We start from the raw sequence: 14,017 nt of genomic DNA, 5'->3' as shown, positions 1-14,017 counted from the left end.
GAAAAATACAGAGAACGCTCCGTAGATTCAGGTAGATTTACCACATCAGGGATTATAGTGGCGCAGTTAACATCTGCTAAACAGGAACATTTCCTCTCTGACTGTCGCATTTCCATTCTGCTTACCAGTACAGCACGTCTTAATAAAAAAATGTTAATAATAATAATAATAATAATAATAATAATAAAAACTGTTGTACCACTTCACCATCAAAAGGAAATGAAACTTTCTGCATGTGATTGCCTTGCTTTCCAATTTATTAAAATGAAAAACAAACTTAATTATTCTTTAATATTATACAAATTACATACATATAAATTAGCGGGGGTGGGGGGTGCGATCGCGGACAACAAAAAAACGATAGAGCATAACATGAAACAATAGACGTTTTTCTATCAGCAAGAAATGTGCATCAGAAACACAAACAGACATGAGGAGAGTGAACCGACACACAATAACCAACACAACCAAGAGATACTTTAATGCGCAAGTGCACATGTTGAGCCCCGCTCTCGTCGCCGGGCTGAACTCGATCTGCAGGCACCCCCCACCCCCACTAATTTAGATTGATATAATTTGTATAAAAATAATAATAACCTTTGTTTGCATTTTAATAAATTGGAAAGCAATGCAAACAAATGCAGAAAGTATAATTTTCTTTTTATTAAGATGGTGAAGTGGTTCAATTATTATTATTATTATTATTATTATTGGTAGTAGTATTATAATAATAATAATAATAATAATAATAATAATAATAATAATAATAATAATAATAACTATTTTGTATTAACGTGCTGTACTTGTAAGTAGAATCGAAACACGACAGTCAGAGGACAAATGTCCCCGTCTAGCAGATGTTAATGCGCCACTGTATACCGTTTACAGCGCATGTGCATATTTATATTTTTTGGTGAAAAATAAGCAGAACATGAAGAAAGAGCAGGAGGTCCGATTCCCTACAGATACATGTTGATATTTATATATTAACAGTAGAACTGTCAGCATTTCATACTACACTCAACCGCTGCACCCGAATAACGTGCGACTCCTTTATAAAACCGTTGTGTGATGAAAATTATAAAGAGTTGGATAAAATTAATAGTTTGACATATGAAAATCACAACATCTTCAGGGCAGAAACACTGCATTTACATTGAAAATTTGAGTGTTTATCACTAAAAGGAACGAAACTGTAAGCGACAGAAATTGGAGCTCCGTTGTGGAAACTGGCTCAAAAGGAGCTCTGCTAAGCCCCTGAAGGACCAGTTCCAAGTCCCAGACTGGAACTGTGACCTTCAATGGCATCTAAGCTGCCTTGCTCCCATCAGGAATTGGGTCGCCAGGAAGTGGTCTCATGGGGAGACAGTGTCAATTTTATCTTTGTATGCTGATAGCAGACAGATAAACCTTCAGAGTGGATGCAGATTTCCCTTCCTCCAGCAGCTGCTGCATGTGAGTCGTTGCATGAGTAGCAAAGAGGTCGATTAATAAATAATAAATACTGTTGTACCACTTCACCCACCTTAATAAAAAGGAAATGAAACTTTCAGCATGTGCATTTCCTTAGCTCAATGAGGCAGATTAGAGTCCTAACTCTTCCTCGTTAGTATAGTGGTAAGTATCCCCGCCTGTCACGCGGGAGACCGGGGTTCGATTCCCCGACGGGGAGGTTGTGTACTTTTTGTTTTATATCCTTTCCTTATTCGAACTTAATTACTCTGTAAAACATCTCAAACCATAACCTAAACATACATGCACACACACACAGCGTCATTTAACACTTCATTTATCCTTCCTTTGAAAGGTAATGCACAATAATGCCCAATAGAGGGCACTTTTTTCTCATGTACAGTTGCAGGGTCTTTAAAGTGCGCCTGTAGTCAAAATGAACAAAGTGCTAAAGTTAATGTCCTTAAGATTCCCTGACAGAGGTTGTGTACTTTTTGTTAGTTTTGTGTGCATCTTACATGCTTTACTTTTTATCTTATTGATTATGTAAAACATGGCCAACCCATGACTTGACCATAGCATGCATAGAAACACACACACAGCATCTTTGAAAGAAAAATCTCCTTTGGTACGAGATCACTGTGTAGAGGATCACAAACCATGACCTACAAGAAGAGACTGTGGATTGACTAGGAACTAGACCTAAAGAGAAACCAGTCACGTAACATGCCTCAAACCACTCAACATATACAAATACATTAAATATAAATGCTTACTATTAGAACAGTTGTAACAGGAGGCAGTGACAACTGTTGGTCAGTTAAACAAAAAAACAAAACAAAAAAAAAAAAAAAGCTCAAATGTTGATTTGGCCAATGCAGCTCCACTCATTTGTCCTCATGTACAGAAAAAGCAAAAAGGAGTTGCATTGGCCGGGAATCGAACCCGGGCCTCCCGCGTGGCAGGCGAGAATTCTACCACTGAACCACCAATGCTCACATGGTCAAATTTTGAGGTGCTGCGTTAAAACCGGTCCTCCCATCAAATTCTGTTCCCTTTGCAGTCGTCACTCAGTTTTATTGTGAAACCTTTTCTTGTTGTACACTGCCACTGTTATACCACTGCATTGCAATTAACCCTTAACCACCACAGCACTGTGATATTGTGGCACTGCAGTTTTTATTGATCCCTATTGTGTTACAGACCACAGTAGGTGTTGAAATGCAAATAATGTGCTGAAAGATAAAGCAAATTAAGTGTAATAGTAGGTAGACTGTAATAGTATATAGGTCATCATACAGACGGTTTTATGGATGACAAACATCAGTGCGCATGCGTTAGAAGTGTGCGCCCCAGAGACTATCAGTAATTTACAGCAAAGTGCAATTAAAAGAAAAGATATAAGGAGCTATTCCCCCAATTGAGCCAGATCAGATTAAAAAAAAAAATCATAAATGATCCATTAATAAAAACACACCACACGAACCACTTGACTATTATATTTGGAGTTTTTCAACAACATCCACAATCTGATCTGAAACTATATAATCTGGAGTTAAACACTGGGTTGAAACGCATTGCTGCCAAACCCACGAATCATTAAAACGCTACTTAAGTATAGCTACTTATATTCAATTGCTTTACTGTGACAGTAAATTGTAAAAGACTTGTATTTACTGGTCAGAAGACATCGATGTCTCTTGTTTCTACGCAGAAGTTGGGCAGAGGTGTCTGAGCTGCGGTAAAGAAGCAGTAGTGAGATGTGCCAATGTCGATGTGTCAATGCAACTGCACATTGTATTTTTCAAAACACATTATATCACTAACAACTGGATTTTTTTATTATTATTACAAGCTTGCACATTTTTATGAAATGATGCCTCAGCTAAATGTAACAGAATACTGTATTTAATGGATGAAAGCGTGATTTTTTCCGCACTGCACCAAAGCAAACGCATACATTACTTTCTTTAGACTCGATTTTTTTCAAACGATAAATTTGAAAATTAATTGAATACCATTAATAGCTTACAGTATTGTCTTTAGGTTGATGAAGAAAAAATAAATACAATAAAAACACGAGGTAACAAACAATATCGTTCCCAGGATTTACAAAGAAGATGCATTAACATTTAAATCACAAAACAGCCAAATATGAACAAGGTGCATTCTTGACAGGACAGTTAAAAAATAATAAATAAATACTGCTATACGACGTTTATATTTCCGTTTGCCTTCTATTCATCATATTTAACGCATTGTATTACAGCAGATTGGTAATTGCTTTGTATAACTCGACTCCAATCGTTTGCACAGATTTTATATTTTATACCTTGAATTAACCTTCCCTCACTGACGAGGGAAGTGGCGTTTAGGAGGTATCGGCCTATTTCAAACACATGCATAAAATACTTTTTTTTCTGGGACTGTTCAAAGACAGTACATTTAAAAAGCACATCTTCAAAGTGTTACATATATGGAATGCATTTGTTTTAAAACGATAGGTGATACGTATGCTGCGTCCTAGTGCCAAAGCCACTTCAAATTGAATCTCTCAACCAGAGTTCGTCAGTACTTCTTACTCACGTTTTTCTCAAATATAAACTTGTTCATATTGTAAAATTTATTTGGTATGCAAATTTTTAAATACTGAGAAAGAAACTTACCAGTCAAACCCGTCGAAAGGATAGTGCACTTTCAAAATCGTCTCTCCAGCAGGAGCCATTTCACACACGGCTAATAAAGCGATATGGCCGTCGATTCATGCGCGCAAGAAAAAGCGTGCGCACACCCGCCCTCTTGCGTAGGTTGGTTGCGTCATTGCAGATGTCAAAAATACAAGTAAAAAATATAATAATAACAAGTTTGAGATTTGATTGAACAAAATACTATGCGGCTGGTGGATTACGCTGTGTAAAAATACAAATAAACTGTTTAGCTGCACAGGGCCCCGTTCCTCGTACCTGGTTGAACTAATTCAGGTTAATCAGACGTTAGCCGGATGAAATACCTCCGATAATTTAAGTCAGGCTTTCTTCTTTCTCCGAGGCTAAACTTGTCTCGTTAACTGGATCCCGACTTAAGAATCCGGGTACGTGCGCATGCGCGTGCTGCCTCGCAAGGGAGGATTGCGGAGCCCAGGCTGCGTCCCACATCGCACACCTTCCCTCGGTCCCTTCCCTTGCGGGGCGGTAGTACGACAGTGGCCACTTTAAGGGCTGTCCCAATTCCCCAGGGAGCGAGTGAAGGAGCCTAATCAAAGCTCCCTTCGACGGAGTGTAGAGTACAGTTATGCGGAAGTGTTTTAGCGCTGAAGTCCCAGAACTGAAATGCCAACTAGACAGTTGTAGAAATTGTTTATCTATGTATCAAGGAAATTATAATACATAGATGGATAATATAAAATTATTATATTATCATGATTTAAATATATGATTAGAAAGTTCAGCCAAAAAACGTTTCGGCACCTATCAACTACTGAAGTAGTATCCTATAAAACTACGAGGTGATATTAACGAACAATGCATTTCAAAATTATTATTATTAATAATAATAATTTAATTTAATACAGATGACAAGAAAAGACTGCGTAGGTACTTTTTCGGCAATGGTAAAGGCGCTGACTGCTGACACGCTTTTTACGGTGGCCCTGAAGTGCAAAACCGGATGATAGACTGGATAGGATCCTTGGATCACTGAGTTATTAATGGACACCAAACGAGCACGATGGGTCGAATGGCCTCCTCTCGTTTGTAAACTTTCTTATGTTCTTATGTTCTTAAAACACAACAACAAAAAGGAAAACAAATTGACAAATAGAAAAAAGTTAACAATAAGAAAAAACACATTAACAAAAAGAAAACCAAAGACAAAAAGAAAAAACAAATTAACAAAAATGAAAAACAACGACATTAAGAGAAAACATTATCTCTAAACTGGAAAGGGAGGTTACATAGGCAATGCTGTAGAATGCTTCTGATTGGAGGAACAACATGTCAATCATTGTGGAGCGGAACTGCTTGGACAGGAGCCCTTGGACGTTTATGGTGAGTTTATCTTCTTTGACGATGTGAATAATGTGTAATATTTGTATTTTGTCAATTTCTTTTCACTAATGCAGATAATGTAATTATTAGAGGGTAGACTGAGGCGAAATGAAAGAAATACCGTAAACGAAGACAGTTTGCAGTGTGAAAGTATATTGTGAATCACTTTTCCTGGTCCACTCTAATGAACTTTACATTAATATTATATTAGTGTAGCGATCCTGAGGCCACGCTAAGGCCGGGATCTGTAGTAACGGGGTAAGGGCGCTGTACTGCGGCAAAGCAGGTGTTACGACGAATTCAGTGACCGCTAGGCTTCTTGTGACCTGGTGGATGTGCGCATGCGCCGGCAATCCCCGCTATTTGCCTACGGGAGCGTGTCATTGTCGATAGCGCATGCGCACTGCTGCAAACAGCGAGACGACTCATGGCTGTCTTTGTGCAATTGTGCATGTTGAATGGATTGTTTTTTTTACATTTAGACCACTTAAATTATTGATTGCTTTCAGGAAGAGAAGAGACTTTCAACCAGTATAACGAAAAATGTTTCTGGAAAAGATCGCACACCCTATCTTTAAACTTGCACTTCTTAGTACTGACGTTATTCTGTATTTGATCTGCTCTTACTGTAAAATATATATTTTGTGTAAGTTGTCCCGGTTAAGGGTATCTGCTAATTAAAAAAGAGAACCTAACGCAACGGATTCATGTAGGTAATTCAATTACGTATTGTACGATGTACGTGTATTTTTTACAGACCACAAGAAACACATTGAGACACTCGTTTATATTAATTTCTTTATACTACACAAGTAATACCAGTTGTAAACGTATGCAGACTTCATACACTTCAGCGACATAAATGCACTACGATCTTCTAAATGTTTATTTACTTATTTATTTGTAACTAATGTAATTCCTGACAGCTTTTCACAACGATCACACACACAGGTGAAGCAATAACAGAAACGTTGAACTTTAAAGGCGATTATGTCATTTGTTGTTCATGTATGGATTTAATAATTTTAATCTACATCTAGTGAAACAGTCTGGTGGTGCTGTTCTAATTATTTCTCACATTTCAGTGAGACTGCAATATCTGGTGGCCACTAAGAGGTTGCTGTTCTCGGGAATGATTGTTTTCCAAAGAATGATTAGTTGCATGTTTAAAGACAAATAAATGGGCATGATGAATTTACACATCTATAATATGAGAGGCAGAAGATAAATACATGATAGAGGACAGGTCTAAGAGTATGTTCATGGGCCTGACTATATAATTGTGTGTAGTGTTTATTGGTTTGGCCTGAATCCCATGTTTTATTATATACACTACAGAGCTTCTAAATAGTCATGACATTACGCGGGCAATGAAAAGGGCAAAGTTTCTGTTGTGATTCCATTTTATGTTTCATTCTTTGTTCCTCTAATGAATATGTTTGATCACACAAAAAAGTTGTTGATTATTTATGTGAGAGAGACACACTAGCTGAAAAGTTTGGGCACTTTTGGGGAAAGGGGAGTCACCACATTTTCCAGTGGCTGTAAGAAACTCTGCCCCTTGGAAAAAATGGTGAGCCCTTCCTTATTGAGAGCAAATACACACTACAGTCACAAAAGTGGGTGTGTATGCAGGTTGGAGGGGGACACACTAGCAGTACAAGTTTGGGCATTTTTGGTCACAAGAATCTTAGTGGTCACTGAATTCGTCGTAACACTTGTTTCGATTCTGGCTGAGGCCGGAGCCCCTGAGGATATTGTATTATTTTCAATTAAAAATATTTGAAGATGTGTGAGATGTGAATATTGTTTTTCAATATTAAATTGTATTGTCTGTTGTGGTAAAACCTATTGAGATAGCAAATTAGTTATGCAGTCACTGTGGCAAATCAATCCAATTGTATACGGAGAAAGCAGAACCCTTATGGATGATATTAATAATATTTACTTTTGTAGTGATGTATGTATTTTAAAAACTCTTACTGTGTAATTGCCTTCTCGTCTTACTGTATCTATGGATGGCATGAACATATTGCCTATAATATAAGTACATGTATAAACTTCAGTGACTGCAGTGTTCAATTATTTTTTCACCTTGAATTTGTACTTAATCATAGGAATACCATAGTTGTATTACATATTTTTAATGTAATATGTCATTTCTTAAATTGGGAGATTTCCCATCTGATTAATTTAATTACAGATTTCTTCATATCATAGAGAGTGCTATGTTTATGCAATACCTATATATTTTACAGTAGTCAATAAAAGTCCAACTTTTAAACAATTTCTGGACTACAGAAGAGCAAAAACTGCAGAAAGACCTAGGTTTTTTCCTTCTAGTTTTGTGTTAAATTCCTAATTCCACAACAAAAATAAGTGATTATGTCCATTACCATATAAGAATATGGTGTGTGATATCTAAGGGGTTACACATTGGAGTGTGACACTTTGAAGTATTTTGAAAAGTATGTACTATAAAAGGTTTTAATGATTATGAAATGTGTCTTTCATTTCTGAATTTCAGAACGATGTCCTGCATCCCTGGACAATGTCTTGAAGTTTACACCAGGGCTGAGATCACTATTCAGGAATTCAGCCACAGCCTTCCATATAATTTTTAAGTAGTTCAGAGTTCCCAAAGTCCCACACCTGTGGATATATTATTAGACTGCCTTCATCAGATACTTACGTTTTATTTAAGACTAACATGCATTTCAGAAAACAGAATTCCCCAGGATTTGGGTGCATGTAGATCGCTGATCCTCACCTAAAGAGCCACTGGGTTCATATGCAAATCGGTTTAAGTATGTCCAATGTGTTTTGTTCCACTGAAATGCACTGTTGTAAAACATTTTATTGCAAGTCACAGATTTCAAAAAGCACGTATGAATATATTTAATGTACAACATGCTTTCCTTATTAAATGTTTAATCTGATTATAAGCAGAATATTTAATTGTTTCTAGATAAATTTTATGATTCCATATTACCATTATTAAGCATCTTGTCTGTAGTCCTTGAATACCTACACAAATCGCGTTCATAACACTTTGTTTTGTTTTATTCAGACAATGACATGAATGCCAGAAATGTGAGTGTCGTGTGTTCTGTGCCAAAAAATAAAGTGTACACAAGAAGGTTGAAGTGTATGATTTATTTGAAACTTGATGAAAATACTGTGTTAGTAAATTGGTGTCAGACACTGAGCAGGATGGGTCAGAGCGTGAGGGACTTCCTTGTTGAGGTGGTTGGTGAGTTTCAGCAGCACTGGATGAGCCACAGGTTTGAACAGAACAGAATCTGTTTGCCACAAAACACAATCCATAGTATCTGAAACAAAAGGTCAGAAATAATGAAGCCAAACAGGCTGACGTCTACATGGTTCTGTATACAAAGATTGTAATTGTTCTACTGTTGTTGTACTGTCTGTACATTTTGTTAAATAGATTAAAACTGCAGGTATCCAAAACAAAACTACTTAGAAACGTTATGTTAACAATACTGGCCAGAAATGTGTAGTGAAGGGTGCTAGTGGTCGTAAGAAAGCAGGTACTTTTCAAGAGTTGACACCCCAGGACTGGACCCCAGAATGTGATTTGGCCTTTGGAAAAAGCACTCATTGAAAGTGTAGTGTTAGCTCACCCAGATTTTGAGCGTCCATTTATCCTTTGCACCGATGCACCGTTGGACGGCTTAGGTGCAGTGCTTTCGCAGGTACCTGCCGGTGAGGACAAGGCAAGACCGATAGCATTCGCGAGCAAAACGTTGAGCCGTAGTCCCGCACACAGACTGTAATTTTAGGCACTTAAATGGTCAGTATGTGACAAGTTCAGTCCTTGGCTTAAAGGTCATGAGTTTACTGTGTGGACGGATAATAATTCGCTTACATACATTATGACAAATCCTAAGTTGGATGCATGTGAGCAACGCTGGGTTTCGCAGCTTTCATCTTATACTTTTAAGTATAAGTATCGAGTCAGCACAGTGACACTGTCATCACCAGAGTATGTTATTACATAGGCAGGGAGCGTAGACCATCCAGACGTGAATGTGCAAAGGAAGACCAAAGTGTGACCGGTGTAGTCTGTGTTGTGTTATTATTATTTTTTGCAGAAATAATCAGACACCAGGCAGCGATGGGAGAATCAGCTCAACATTTACTTTCTGATGAGAGAAAGAAATACAAAACAGCCTATAACTTTGTGCTGTACAAGACACAGTAATAATAATAGTAAAACAAGCAAACAACATACCTGATGAGAGAAAGAAATACAAAACTGTGTGCTCACCCTCCACAATCTGTAAAATAAATATGTGCAATGCAGTCACCATGTGCTCAGCCCCAATGACAAACAGAAAAACCCCAAATAACCCCCCAATACAAGTAAAAACATAAAAATAATCAACCATATCAGTAAAATAACATTATATACTTAAAATAAAAGAAAAACATATGTATAAAAATGATTTTTAAAACCAAGATGAAATCAGATTTAGAGGAGCTCAGAATACACCTACCTCTCCCATGCAGGCACATATCAAAAGGGTAGAAGGGAAATTAAAATGACTGGTACATTGCAAACATAAAATTAAATGGGAAGATGCACACATATACAACCAGACACATCAGGCATACAGATGAACATTTTGTGTAAATCTATACATGAAACATAAACAGTGAGGGAAAAAAGTATTTGATCCCCTGCTGATTTTGTACATTGACCCACTGACAAAGAAATTATCAGTCTATAATTTTAATGGTAGGTGTATTTTAACAGTGAGAGACAGAATAACAACAAAAAAATCCAGAAAAACGCATTTCAAAAAAGTTATAAATTGATTTGCATGTTAATGAGGGCCCTTGTCAAAGTCGCTCAGATCCTTACACTTGCACATTTCTCCTGCTTCTAACACATCAACTTTGAGGACAAAATGTTCACTTGATGCCTAATATATCTCACCTACTGACAGGTGCCATGATAATGAGATTATCAGTGTTATTCACTTCACCAGTCAGTGGTCATAATGTTATGGCTGATCGGTGTATTTATACCCGTTACACACAAAGTGAGGGCCATACAGAAATGGTTTGTCAAGATCGGTGTGGAATAACTTGACTGGCTTGCACAGAGTCACAACCTCAACCCCATCAAACACCTTTGGATGAACTGGAATGCCGACTGTGAGCCAGGCCTGATCGCCCAACATCAGTGCCCGACCTCAATAAAAGGGATAAGGGCGTTTGCCAAGAAGTAATAATAATAATAATAATAATAATAATAATAATAATAATATAGCTGCAAGCAGCAATACAGGGGGCCAAGTACACATCTACACAGTACCATTTATTCATTTATACACCTTATGCAATTTAAACATTCCTCAAATTTGATTGGCTCATGGCAACCATCTCGTTTCATCAATCATATTGCCTTTAACAAATCTGATGGAGGATCTAGCCAAGGGCATGTGTATAAAATTCCACATCAATCATACCTGTGGTTTCAGAAAAGAAGACGATTGAAAATTGTCCCAAATGTGTCACTTAAACTAAACTGGCCACCAGCCCATCTGACATATGGCTTCAATATTACATATCACATCACACTATACAGCTGTGAATCACTGTATGAAGAGTATTGTTTGTATAAGCTTTTGAAAATAACGGCAGAAAAATTATCATAATAATACTAATAAAATCTACTCGTTGCAGGCAACTATTGAGGCTTCCAGGTGATTCCAGTCAAGAAATGTATGGCAACAGGCTCCTAATAATATAAATCAGATGAAGGCAAATTTTGACAAAATCGGCAGAGTTTTCATGGTCAAGTTCCCCCTCTTGTGGTCAAATATGTAAAAGTAAAAGCCAGTATTAATCTCAAAAAATCAATTACCCTGATCTGATTTAAATGTATCATTTTTAATTAAATTAGTTATAATATTAATAGCTCTGTTATCATAATCAATGAGTAAACACTTTAATCTACAAGTCTCGTCAAGGAGGTCAAGGAGGATGAGGACTGAGGAGAGGGAGGCTGACGGAGCACGGTTGAGGGAGTCAGTGACAGCCAGGAGAGCCGTTTCAGTAGAGTGAGCTGTGCGGAAGCCGGATTGCAGAGGATCAAGGAGTGAGTGTTGGGACAGAAAGTCAGAGAGCTGACGGTGGACTGCCCGCTCGAGAGTCTTTGAGAGGAAGGGGAGTAGGGAGACAGGGCGATAGTTCTGAGGAGAGGTGGCATCAAGGGTTGGTTTCTTGAGCAGTGGGATGACAGCAGCTTATTTAAATGCAGAGGGGAAACAGCCAGAGAGGAGTGAGGAGTTGAGGAGGGAGGAGATGAAGGGGAGAAGATCAGGAGTGGTTGCTTGGAAGAGACGAGAAGGGAGAGGGTCCAGGTCGCATGTTGTGGGTTTGTGACGTAGGAGGAGAGCAGAAACTTCAGCATCTGAAAGAGGTTAGAATGAAGAAAAGGAAGCTAGGTTGGTGGGAGGTTTCGGTGTGATGGGAGATAAGGGTGGAGTATTGAAGAGCCTGCGGATGTCTGCAATCTTGGAGGAGAAGAAGAAGGCGAAATCATCATCAGTGAGAGATGAGGGAGGGGGAGGGGGAGGGGGGGCAAGGAGGGAGGAAAAGGTGGAGAAGAGTTTGCGAGGGTTGTTGATAGATTGTTGTTTTCATAGATTTTCCAAAATGTGTCACTTAAGCCACTATGGCCACCAGACCATGTGACATATGGCCTCCATATTGCATATGGCATAGCATTACATAGCCATCTATCACTGTATGAAGTTTCATGAGTTTTCGTCAAGCGGTTTGGGTTTTATAGGCTTTTGAAAAAAACGGCGGAAAAATAATAATAATAATAATAATCCTAACAATTACAATAGGGTTCCAGCAACTTCGTTGCTTGGCCCCCTAATAATGCTCTTGTTGCTGAATGGAAGCAAATCCCCTCAACAATGTTCCAACATCTAGTGGAAAGAGTGGAAGCTGTTATTGTATTAAATGGGGGACCAACTCCAATTTAATGTCCATGATTTTGGAATGCGATGTTCGACGAGCTGGTGTCCACATACTTTTGGCCATACAGTGTATGTACTTTGACCCCCTGTCCAGTATTTTTGGAAGATGTCCGGCTATTTTAAGTACTATAATTTACTGGATATGCAGTGTACAATTTGCCCTCAACCTCCTCGTCGTCGTCAAATTGCCAGCACCCCATCTCAGTTGACATTTCGTCAACGCCTCCCCTTGAAAGTATTTTCGTTTCTTAAAAGTGGCAACCCTAGTGGCAAACAAGGTGCAGGGGGCATGGGGCATGGCTATAAAATTAGATTAATTTAGGCAGATGAAGAATTTGGTCTGGAGATAGTTGGACTTTGAAAATGGACTTTCCTTCTTTTGGAAGTGGTTCACGAGAGATGTACCCTGAGATAATGTAAATAAATAGTAAAAATTATGTATTATTTACCAATAGCTGGAGAACTGATCGTATTTTATAACCTCCAACACACAATTATACCTATGAATTTATATATTTTGTTAATTTAAGAAAACTGGATTTAATATGTGGGAGAATTTAATGGAGGGGGTGAGAATGGAGCAGCTCCATGACTTGGGCTGCGGCTCCAGGCTCCGGAGCGCTCCGATGAGCTCCAATCCGGCTCCAACGCTGCCAGCTCCAGCTCCGCTCTGGCTCCGGAGCACAACTAACAAAAACTGTCCAGCTCCACTCCGGCTCCAGGTTCTGGAGCTGGCTCCATGCTCCGGAGCCGGTGCACGGCCAACCCTACTCCGGAGGGTGTCTTGGTGGGGATTTGACTGTACAGCACAACAAATTACTTTGTGGATCTCTGCATAATAATGTAGTCTATATAGCTATAACAATTGGAATGCATATTCATTAAATTGCATATAACCTCGTAGCATCAGCATTATCGATATTTTGAACTGAGTATACGAATGTGCCACTAGCAAAAAAGCACAGGCCTATGCATTTAGTCTGTGTTACTGTCAAAAAAACAGCTGCGCCACATGGTTTGGTACAGCTCAAGTAGATTTATTAGGTAAATTATACCTTGCCGATTTAATCTATAGCACTCAAATAGAAAAACGTGAATGATGCAAAAGATCTTGGCGATCTCTCAGTACTTGTTCCCTACAAAAAGTTGGTCCAATTAAAATTGCTTCTTGATTTCTAAGGAAGGGCTTTGTCATTTCAAAGGGGTGTGTCAAGCGCTTTTACTGGATAGAAGCACAAACTTTTTTGCACAAGTTAGCCTGATCTGGAGCAGGTTTACGATTAAGGATGTGTTGTTTAGTAATTTACTCAGCGAGGCTTTAGTTTACTTCGAGGAACGGAAAAGCCCGAGTTCTGTCGAGTCATGCTCAGCGTTATCAGTCTAACTCGGTTCGCCAACTACGAGGAACGAGGCCCAGCTTTCGCTGTATAATATTGTATGTATGGAACGATTTGTGAGAATAGTGAATTCTGCTGCCGTGGAGTATACTCCTTTTAG

At 38.5% G+C, this 14,017-nt stretch overlaps 2 non-coding genes across 2 annotated transcripts; one reads left to right on the top strand and one right to left on the bottom strand.

Annotated features, from left to right (window-relative positions):
• The first annotated feature begins 1,600 nt into the window (after positions 1–1,600).
• trnad-guc (transfer RNA aspartic acid (anticodon GUC)) lies at positions 1,601–1,672 on the top strand. The gene has a single exon. It is a non-coding gene; the product is annotated as a tRNA-Asp (tRNA).
• A 704-nt stretch (positions 1,673–2,376) lies between these two features.
• On the bottom strand, positions 2,377–2,447 carry trnag-gcc (transfer RNA glycine (anticodon GCC)). Its single transcript has one exon. It is a non-coding gene; the product is annotated as a tRNA-Gly (tRNA).
• Positions 2,448–14,017: the final 11,570 nt, after the last annotated feature.

Source organism: Amia ocellicauda, chromosome 7 (assembly GCF_036373705.1).
Source record: "Amia ocellicauda isolate fAmiCal2 chromosome 7, fAmiCal2.hap1, whole genome shotgun sequence".
In the NCBI taxonomy this organism is placed as follows: domain Eukaryota; kingdom Metazoa; phylum Chordata; class Actinopteri; order Amiiformes; family Amiidae; genus Amia; species Amia ocellicauda.
This window is presented reverse-complemented; position numbering and strand designations above follow the sequence as displayed.